The sequence below is a fragment of the Mus caroli genome, chromosome 17 (assembly GCF_900094665.2).
Source record: "Mus caroli chromosome 17, CAROLI_EIJ_v1.1, whole genome shotgun sequence".
Taxonomy (NCBI): Eukaryota; Metazoa; Chordata; class Mammalia; order Rodentia; family Muridae; genus Mus; species Mus caroli.
The window spans coordinates 46,148,414-46,159,296 of NC_034586.1; positions in this window are offsets into that span (position 1 = coordinate 46,148,414).

A 10,883-nucleotide genomic window follows, 5' to 3' on the forward strand; every position below is an offset into this window, starting at 1 on the left:
ATAATTGGAAATAAACAAAAATGTTCAGGCTTGAGAACACAAGTTATAAATACCTTTAAAGTCTCTGCTTCCCCTGCACCTGTGAGTTTGCCCTCTCGGTTTTGCTCGCGTGGAACGTTACCTAATATTCCTTAGAATATTGTCTTTGACACATAGCCCCCTCCTAAAAAAGCTACTTAGAGATGTTGTTTGTAAATCGTCCAAATGTGCTTATGTTCTTTTTTGGCTATGCTTCCTAACTTCATTGGTCCGCAGTCAGATAATCTGTACAGTATTGACGTCTCCTTTTGAAACAGCATTTATGGATTCTTTTCCCTGGTTTAACATATGCCTAATTTCTACAAGTGTTGCATGTGGCTAAGGGAAGCCAGTATTTTAAATTTGGGAGTAGAAAGTTCAATATGTGTTCACTGTACTATAGTTATTATAATGATTTCCAAAAATACACATTTTTTTAATTTACCTAATCTATTAAAATTAAGATTAAAAAAAACCTCACATGTTCCAAGTTGAGATGTTCTTGGATTTAACTCTTTTTCTCCCTTCATGTATATTGCTTGTTATTGTTTGAGACAGGGTTTCTATATGTAATCTTAGATGTCCTGGAACTCATTCTGTAGACCAGGCTGGCCTCAAACTCACAGACCTCTGCCTGCCTCTGCCTCCCTAGTGGGGAGTGATGTGGTCTCTGGTTCTCTACAAGGGCAGCAAGTGTTGTTAACTACTGAACCATCTCTCCAGCCACGTCTGTTTTATTTTTAAATGATCAATGGTTGTTTAGATCTAATTGGCACATTTTTCAATTTCCCTCCAGTTCCTTCTTTACTTTTAAAGGTTTAAAACAGTGTCTGGGATTAAAGGTGTGTGCAGCGTCATAGCTGCCTTTCCTTTGTATATTTTGAGGCCATTTTACTTACGTAGTATTAGAAGATATATTGTTTTAGCATTCTCGTGAATTGAAATTTTACCAGTAAGGGGTTTCTCTTCTTATGCTAAAGGCATCTGTAGAGATAGTCTCTCTCACTTTGAGAAAACAGCAGTACCTTGCTTCAGTTCTTATTTGCCTAGTTTCACCTTATTTTCTTTTGTTTCTGTGTGACCTTCCTGGCATCCGTGTTTGAAGTCACCACTTCTGAACCACACACAGTCAATCTTCTAAGCATACTCCAGTTAGGCAATCTGATCTCTTAAATTATTTAGCTCCCTGGCGTTATTAGTTATGATTATTGAATATTTATATTTATTTCTACAATCTTTCTTCATGCCACTAAATTTCATCAATCATAAGACACAGATTTTCATATCTTTTAAATTAGAATGCTTCTTATAATGCATGTAATTACCAGCTTTTTCTTTATTGGTTGCATTAAAAATATCAGGCATTTTCTACAATGGATGTAATCTTAGAGTCTGTGAAATATAACATTTGTTTTCCCCGTATGATTATTTTCTTTCTTTTCCATTCTTTTCTCATATTTATTAATTTAAGTTTTTTTTAAAAAACTGTTTTCATTCTATATGTGATTGGAAGCTACATGTGCTATCTGTGTTGGTGTCGTAATGACTTTTCAATAGCAAGCATGCGTGCCTATATTAAAAATTTAAAGCTAATTAGTGTCTCATTTGCAGACTTCAGGGTGGCATCTTTAAAACAAGAGGGTGATGTTCCTTGATGAAGGGACATCAAGAAACTGTGTTTATGATAAGGTCATGGGAAAGCTGGAGGTCAAAGAAAGATGAAAGCCATAAGGATCCCTGTGGAGGAGGGGTACTGTTAAGGACACCTGGGGTACACACTCTTTGAGGAAGCAAGAAGGTTGTGTAGGGCACCACTCCCACCAGGGGCTAAGGGCTATGACGTATTCAGCTCCTGACTCCCTTGATGGTTGAACGCTACCCAGGAATGCTAACACCTCTAATTTTTCAGGCTGCACAAGTTCAAGGTTGCACGGCATAGGAGGGAAAGGTGGGGGCATAGAAGAGACATGTCTAAGGGAGGCTGTCCATGCAGTGACAGCTGCCTACCACAGCTGCAAGTGCCCTTGAGTGGGCAGAGAGGCTAGGAGGGCGTCAACAGTGCCTGCTACCATTAGTATTCATAATCCCCTGTTCATCACTGAAACCTAGACACTGTTGTTCAAACATGCATTCTTTATATACTCATCAGTGTACATTTTATTTCCACTACTTTGACATTGTATTTGTAAGATTTTACTTAGTTTATCTTTATTTTCAAAGTGTGGTAGCAGTGTGAGGGATGGTAGGACCATGGGTATGTGCATACATACCAAAGAAGCCCATAAGAAGGTATTAGATCCCATGGAGTATGGTTAGAGGTTATTGTCAGCCACCAGATGTGGGTGATGTGGACTCTGGTTCTCTGCAAGGGAAGCAAGTGTTGTTAACTACTGAGTCATCTCACTAGCCATGTCTGCCTTATTTTAAAATGATCAATGGTTGTTTAGATTTAGTTGGGACACTTTTCGAATCCCCTCCAATTCCTTTTCTTTTCTTTTAGAGGTTTATTTAAATAATAATATAAGGTCTTTTAAATGACAGGCATGGTGGACCACAACATTAATGCCACTACTCTGAAGGTAGAGGCAGAAGGACCTCTGTAATTTGAAGACAGCCTGGTTCTCATAGAAAGTTAGGGCTCTATAGTAAGACTAACAACAACTCTATGCCTGGAGAGATGGCTTAGCAGTCAACAACACAGGACAAAGTTCAGTTCCCAGAACCCAAATCAAGAAGCTCACAACTACCTATTATTCCAACCCAAGGGGAACCAATGCCCTTTTCTGGTCTCCTGGAATATTGCACACATATGGTGCACATATGCACATTCAGGCATGCACCACGTGCACACATACACATGAATAACTTAACTAAATCTTTTCGTTCAAGGTCTTCTATATATTCTATATATTTACCATTTATTTTGATAATCTAACACTTTTCTAATTAATATATTCTCTGTTTTTTCCTCTGTGTATTGGTTTGTCTAAATATACCTGGTTTTATTTCTGCCATCTGGGGATGTTGAAAGCCTAAAGCTAACCAAATAAAAGCCAAAAGAGCACATCCTGCCACTATCATTAGGGGAATGTATTCCAACAGACTGTGGTGTGAGTAGGCAAGCCATGGAAAGAGTTTAGACACCCAAATAGTCAATATGGAAGGAGCTCACAGAAAGCCATGTGTGGGCATATATTCCTAGTGAGGGGTGGAACTTACCCGAAGGGTGTAGACTTTGGGAGTCTGTGATAGATTGGATCTGGAATCAACTAAGATACGTAGGAGCCTCTAATTGAGTCTGTGAGGGCATTTCCTTATAGACTCTCCCCAACGTGGGTAGCACCTTCTTGAAACAGGTAAAGTATTAAGAAATCTAGGACAAGGAGAAGCTGCCTTTGCCTGGGAGAGCTTCTCTTCTTCCCAGAAAGCGTGTTTGTCCTGCCAATGCCATCTGTTGCTGACATGGAATCTAGCTTCTCCGGCATTCCACCTACCAGTTGCCCTCCTGGAATCCTCCAGGCCTTACTGCCAGATTGAGGATGTTGAAGCATCCAGCCTTGTGGACTGGGCAGCTACTGGGTTCTCTGATTCTTTCATGTGCAGACAGCCATTGCGGGGACTACCCAGCCCCTATCATGTAAGCTAATCTAATAAACCTCCTTTGTGCTATATAATCATTCCTTGAGTTCTGTTTCTCTAGAAAACACTGAAGAACACAGTGTTTCAACATCTCAGCCTGTGTTACAGGAAGAGGCACTGTAGACATGGGTGGTTCCGAGCCTGAAGTCCTTCTACCAAATGACTCCGTCTGATTAGTTTGGACCAATTTAAAATAAACCTGGGTCATCTGGAAAGTGGACACCTCAGTTCAGAGTACATACCCATCACATTATCCTGTAGGCAAGTCTGTGGAGGCATTGCTTGATTAATGTTTAATTTGATAAGGCTATGTCTAATGTGGGTGGTGCAACCCCCTCGATCTCTGGTCTTGGGTGGTATAAGAAAGCAAACTTAACAAGTTACGAGGAGCAAGCCAGTAAGAGGCACTCCTCTATGGCTTCTGCTTCAGCTCCTGCCTCCAAGTTCCTGCCTTGAGTTCTTGCTCTGACTTCCCTCGGTGATGGACTGCAAGCTCTACAGTGAAATAGACCCTTTCCTCCTCAAGTTGCTTTTGGTTGTAGTGTTCTCACAGCAATGGAAAGCAAACCAAGACAGTCCCATGGGCAGTACCACCTAGGAACTGAACTTTGCACTGGGTAACAGCTGGGTCATCTCAGAAAGTTAAAACCACCGTAAGTCTCAGTGGGTTAAGCATTTCTTAAGGCCATAATGATGGGAGATATAAAATCTATCAAACTGTTGGCATTAATTAGCTTGTGTTCATTCAGGGTAATCTCTACGAGTAGGATATTTTAAATGCTTGCAAAATATAATTGAATTTGGCATATTCAAGCAAATGACAAATTGGCCTATGATTCTAAATTAAATGTTGGCTTGATTTGATGTTAAATGGTATAAGAGGAAGCCGCTTAGTTTATAATCAGTGTTAAAATGGTTAAGAGAACTTATATTGCAGAGTTATGAGATCATGCAAAAAAAAAAAGACAAGTTTCTTGGCTTGCAAGCTTATTGCATTGAGATATTCTAACTTTGTAAAGAAAAAATAAAAACTATGCAATTTACAAATGTTTTTAAAGCATCTAAATGACATTACTCCAATCCATCAAAATTTACTTCTCATTAATGAATATCAAATTCCCTTAAGACACTAATCTAATTTGTATTATAGTTTTCCTGAAGAGAATTATTTCATATAAACTGTACCAGGACTAAAATAGTAAGTATAATTTATAAGATAAACTTAGGGGTTTAAGGAAAAAATTTAACTTATAACAGATAAATAAAATGCTAAAAAGCAATTCTGCATTAATTACAATGTTCCTTTTTATGTATCAAGGGCTGGGAGACAGCTGTCAGTAAAGCACTTTTCTTCCAAGAGTGAGGACCCAGGTTTTATCTCCAGAACTCATGTAAAAAGCTGGACACGGTAGTGCATGCTTATGTTTGTCATGCCATGGACACAGTAGTGCATGCTTATCTTTGTCATGCCATGGACATGGTAGTGCATGCTTATCTTTGTCATGCCATGGACACAGTAGTGCATGCTTATGTTTGTAATCCCAGTGCTTGGGAGGCTGAGATGTTAACCAGTCTGACTAAACTGGAGACCTCTGGGCAAACCTGATAGATCCTGTCTCAAAAAAGCAAGATAGAGAGCGTCTGAGGATGACACACAAGGTTGGCTTCTGGTCTCCACACACAATGCATGCATACAAACACACACACACACACACACACACACCGCACCTCAAAGCTGACTCTCATTTCTCAATATACTCACTACGCACCCCTCCCACTTCTGAACATCCCCCTGGGTCTAAATTTTACAATTTAGTTCTCTCATGCTTCACTTCTCCGTTGCCTTCCCCAGAATGAAGCACCAAGAAATACCTTGTAACGATGTCTTTTCCAATTCTCAAACATGTCTTCATATGGGTGTGATTAATCCACCACTGGGGTCTTCCTTAATTGAAACATCTCTATTTTTCCACTCTGCATCACTCAGTGAGCATGCTGCGGCGCCTCTTCACACTGCTGCCCTTCTCCACATCCCTCTTTCTCCCTGGGAAGACCTGGTCTGGGTGAGCATGTGTGCTGTCTCCTAGCTCACTGGCCTCGCTGACTGTCCAGAGACCCAGGCTGCACAGCCCTCAGATCCTATGCCTTCTCCAATCTTTGGGCATGAGGTTCAGCCTCCTAAGTGACACCAGAGGGTGAGAAGTGCCACATTTGCTATTCTCCATGCAGAGAAATATGAGCAATATGGGACAAGAGGGAGCTGAGAAGATAAATTCTACATTCTTTCTCCATTCTAACAAGAGGTGACATCTCTTTGCAAGGAGTTTCAGAAAAGCTCTCCAGCTGTGTTCAAATCAAAGTCCACAGGCCATATGTTCCCCAGGACAGCTATGAATGCACCCCAACATAAAGCTGTAAACAGATTTGTGTGTGTGTGTGTGTATGCAGTTTTGTTTGTTTTTTGTTTTGTCATTTTGCTTGTTTGCTTTGGTAACCTCGAGTGTACAGTTGTCTAGCGAGAACTTTAGAGACAGCCATATTGTATTGCACCACGGGAGATTGGATGAGATTGCAGCAAACATGCCTGCCAAATATCCAGGCATGGTTTCTTCAGAGTTTCTTTAGCAATAGAGACTGGGACAGCACATTGCCTCATCTCTCACCTGGCTTGGCTTACTCTTATTCTATTGAAAAAATTAAAAGCAACAATTTGAAAACGAGGCAGAAAACGTGGGCTTCTTAGTCCTTGTCCCAGGTTCTGCTTTCGACAAATCTTCCACTAAGGCCTTAAAATTGAGATTTGACTGTGTACCAGCATTACAATCTTCTCTCCCATTCTTCTTCTTAGAAGAATCCCTTTCTGTCGTTAATATAGGTACAAGCCAAAGACTCTACAATAATTAATTGTCTTGAATGGCTTAGAACTTAATCTGCTCTTTATGATGCTAACTCTTAGTCATGGAGGATTTTTTCATCACGTGTGCTGTGGCTGTTGTTTGTGGTTTCCTCTTCAGTAGGACTGTGTGAAAGGTGTCTACGGTCCAAGGAAGAATGAGAACGTTATGAAAGCAGACTGCTGCTCAGCTCCCCTTCACGCTTTATGCAGGTCAGAATCGCAGCCAGGGAATGACGCCACCCACAGTGGAGGACTTCAACACTTCAGTTAACATACTCAAGAGAAGTCCTCCCAGATGTGCTCAGAGGCCCATTCTACAGGGCTCTACCTCTGGACAGATCTGCGGTTAACCTTACCCATCACAGTATGTATTAATACATATACATGAAATGAGGGTACTTATTTCTATCTCATTATCATTCTCTGTTTAGACACTTTAAGTTCCTCTTTTCTAGTCTTTCATAAAGTGTTTAGCAGGACATTAACTATAGTCACTCCACTGTGCTGAGGGACACTAAGGCTTATTCCTTCCATCCACCTATGTTTACCTTCTGCTTTCCAAATTCTACGGTCCTTCCCTTCTACTGAGGTTATTTTTATTTATTTTTATTTTATTTTATGTGTATGAGTGTTTGCTTGCATGTATTCTTGTGCACTAATTATAGACAGCACCCCTGGAGGCCAGAATTGGAGTTATAGGAGGTTGTCAGCTGCTTTGTGGAAGCTCAGAACCACACCCTGGTCTTTGGCAGCCACTGCTCTTAAACACCAGGCCATTGCTCCATCCCTCATTAAGGATTTTAGTTTACAGGTCCAAGCTTACTGATGAATGTGGACATCTTTCATGGGCTCATTGGCTGCTCATATATCTTCTTTGATGAAATGTCTGTTTAAATCCTTTTCAAGCGGGCTGTTTCTCTCATTGAGTTATAAAATTCTGGCTATCGCGTTTTGCAAAAAAGTATCTTAGTCTGTGGTTTCTGTTTTCATGTTTCTTAACAGTGTCTTTTGAGGAACAGAACATTTAAATTTTGTGTATTCCAATTTGTCAGGTTGTTTCTTTTCCATCATATGCTTTCTGTGAAATCCACCCCCAAATAAAGATTTTCTCATGTATTTCCTTAAAAAACGTCCATGAGACTTGGAACTTAGAAGTAGATGGGTAGTCTATTTCAATTTTTTTTTTGGCATGGTACAAGGCACTGTGCCAATGTCCAATTGCTTCATTGCAATTGTTGAAGTGGCTGTCCTTTCTCTATTGAATCCAACATGTATTGAAAATCAATGGACTGCGTAAGTGTGGGTCTATTTTCTGTTCTGTTCCATTGATCCATGTCTCTGCCCCTTTGTCAGCTCATATAGTCTTGATTCTTGAGGTTTAAAGCAAATCAGGAAGGCAAGTACTGTATATCTTCAACTTTCTGTTTCGAATTATTCTTATGACTTTGCTTTTTCTTCTATGCCCTATCTTTGACTTTTCTGCTTTAATACAACAGCTTCTTGGATTTGGGTACTTGGGGATTATGGCGAATTTATAGATCAATTTGGAAAGAATTGACATCTTCATAGTACTGAGTCTTCTAAGCCCAGTGTATCTTGTCATTTATTTAGGTCTTTAGTTTCTCTCAACAATGTGTGATAGTTTTGAGCACAAGCCTTCCAAAGAGTCTATTTGATTCATCTCGAAATATTTCACTGGCTTTTGGTGGTATTATACATGACACTTCTTTTTAAATTTATAATTGTTCATTACCAGTTCTTGGAAATAAAAGGGTCTTTTGCATATCCACCTTTAATCTTGTAACCAGGGGAAAATTCACAATGGCTTTTATTTTCTATTATTCAGGACTTCTCATGTAAACAATCGTGTTGCCTGCAGATAGTTCGTGTTTCTCTCTCTCTGATTCATCTGTCTTTTATCCTCATATGTGAGCAAGATGGATAAACAGTAAGTCTAATTCTCAAACAGCTCTCTCAGTAAATACACAATAAAACTTGAATACAAAGAAAACATTTTTGTCATGATTTAATAGGTAGCATTTTCTTTCTCAGCGACACTTGAAATTATGGCGTATTTTACCATCAATAGTGTTAGGAAAAAAGAAATCTTGCATTTCCTAGATTGTGCAGTGAACAAACACTATGCCTGCAGTTATGTAGTGGCGAGGTCCTGATATCAGGTTATGTATATATATCCAGGGACCCCAGAGTCTATACTATTATCACTTATGTCCTTTAAAAGCATGGGTTTTCATTTTAAGACTGAACCAGGTCTACTATTAGAGATCCCTGAAGGCTAAAAATGGTTGGTAAGCCAGTGACATTTAGTGGCTGTTGATCATGATAAATATAAATAGGAAACTCTATGAACTGGAAAGGGCTGGGATTTTACTTTATTTGAAAGCTAACATGGTCACCTGTTAAAGTTTCCTGCAGACACAGGATGCTCAGGGTAAGAGACAAAGGACAATAATATTGTTTGCAGGATGACAGGCAAGTCTGTGTTAGTTCTCCCTGGCTATAAAGTGCCCCAGTGGCCAGGAACAGTGGCTGCTTGCCTGCCTTCCTCCTGCTGAGGAGGTTGGGGTGGATTGCTGAGCCAAGAAAGCTCACATTCACAACCAACCTGCAGAGAACCTGTCTCAAAACAAAAGTGACCTACCAAGAGTGATGCCAGACTGGCTCAGGTGGAAACTGTCCAGGTTCCAGCAACAGACAATTATAAACATAGAAATCATTTTACAATAACACCCAAAGCCCAAGAAGGATTGAGAGATAAACCAAACAGAGCCTATGGAAGGTTAGTGCTCAAAATGATGACATATTGGGCTGAAGAAATGGCTAAGGCATGACGAGTACTGGCTGTTCTTCCTGATGACCCAGGTTCAATTCCCAGCATCCACATCATGGCTTACCACCACCAGTCTCCACACATCTAATGCACTCCTTTGGCCTCCACGGGCATCAGACAAGTGAGCAGCAGGCAGACAAAGATGCAGTCAAAACATCTATACACATGTTTTAAAAATAAAGTTTAAAAACCTTAAAAATGATAACACATTGCCAAGAGAAATAGAAGACCTACTAAAAGACCTTTAACTGTGTTTAGCGATTAGAAGACAACACAGATTTGGGTTGTACCTGAGAAACCCCAAATTTAGATGTGCCCATCTGGAATGAATGGACATTTGGTTGTGTCTCCCCAGAGAGAGCTAATTCTATAGGGATTCAGCAGGGACACAGCCCCGGTGGTCAGCAGGAAAATGTCATTCTAAGCAGGGCATGAGGTATGTCTCCAGTGTGTCTCTGTTTATGGCAGTCTGACTCTATCTCCAAACCTCCTGTGCAGGTCATGTGACAGCGATCAAATGACACCAATCATGTGACACTGATGGCCAATAAAACACAGATGCAAGTGACTTCATTATCTCCAGCCCTGTCTGGCCTATTGCAGTAGCCAGCATTCTATATTCTAATGACCACGACAGGCTGACTGTGATCCTACCCCAAACTTAAGCATCTCTCCCTTGCACATGATGTCTAAGGGGAAAACTGGCTTAACTGGTGTGTGTGTGTGTGTGTGTGTGTGTGTGTGTGTGTGTTAGTAATGTCTAACAGAGGATTGTTAAAAGCTAAATAAAAATGATTCTTTTATTGTAATGTATGTCTTGCTGACCACACTCTGATATGGGGTTTGAAGAGATGAACAAGGAAACAGGTTTACATTGATTAGCTCTCCCTCTCCCTCTCCCTCTCCCTCTCCCTCTCCCTCTCTCTCCCCCCCCTCTCTGTGTAAAGACGTCTCATGGTGTACTGAAGAAATGCATATTCTAATGAGCATGCAGGATGAAGCCCTGCAGTGGCTTCGAGCCTCATTTCTTTTGCCTTCTTAATGTACAAACCCCACCAAGCATAGCTCTTGAGCCCAGAGTAAGTCTGATTAGAAAATTACTGGTTAGAACACATGCATTCTCTGTGCCTTCCCACTCTTTTCTGTTCTAAGAACCACAGTAGACAAAAACATTTTTGAAAAAAAAAAACACATCAAATTAAAAAAAACAGTTTCCAAAGTCCATGGATAATGGGAAACCTTAACATGGCCTCAGTGTCCAAAATAAAAGGAAGTCCCAGGGCCTTTTAAATATAACAGGTATGCTAGACTGACATTCATGGGAAATAACAGGCAAGGCACAGATTGGTGACATGATTCAATTTTTTTTTTTTTTTTTTAGATGGCTCAGCAGTTAGGGGCACTTACTGCACTCTTGTGGAGGATCTGACTTTGTTTCCTAACAAAAATGTGAGGTAGCTCACGACCAATCTAACTTTA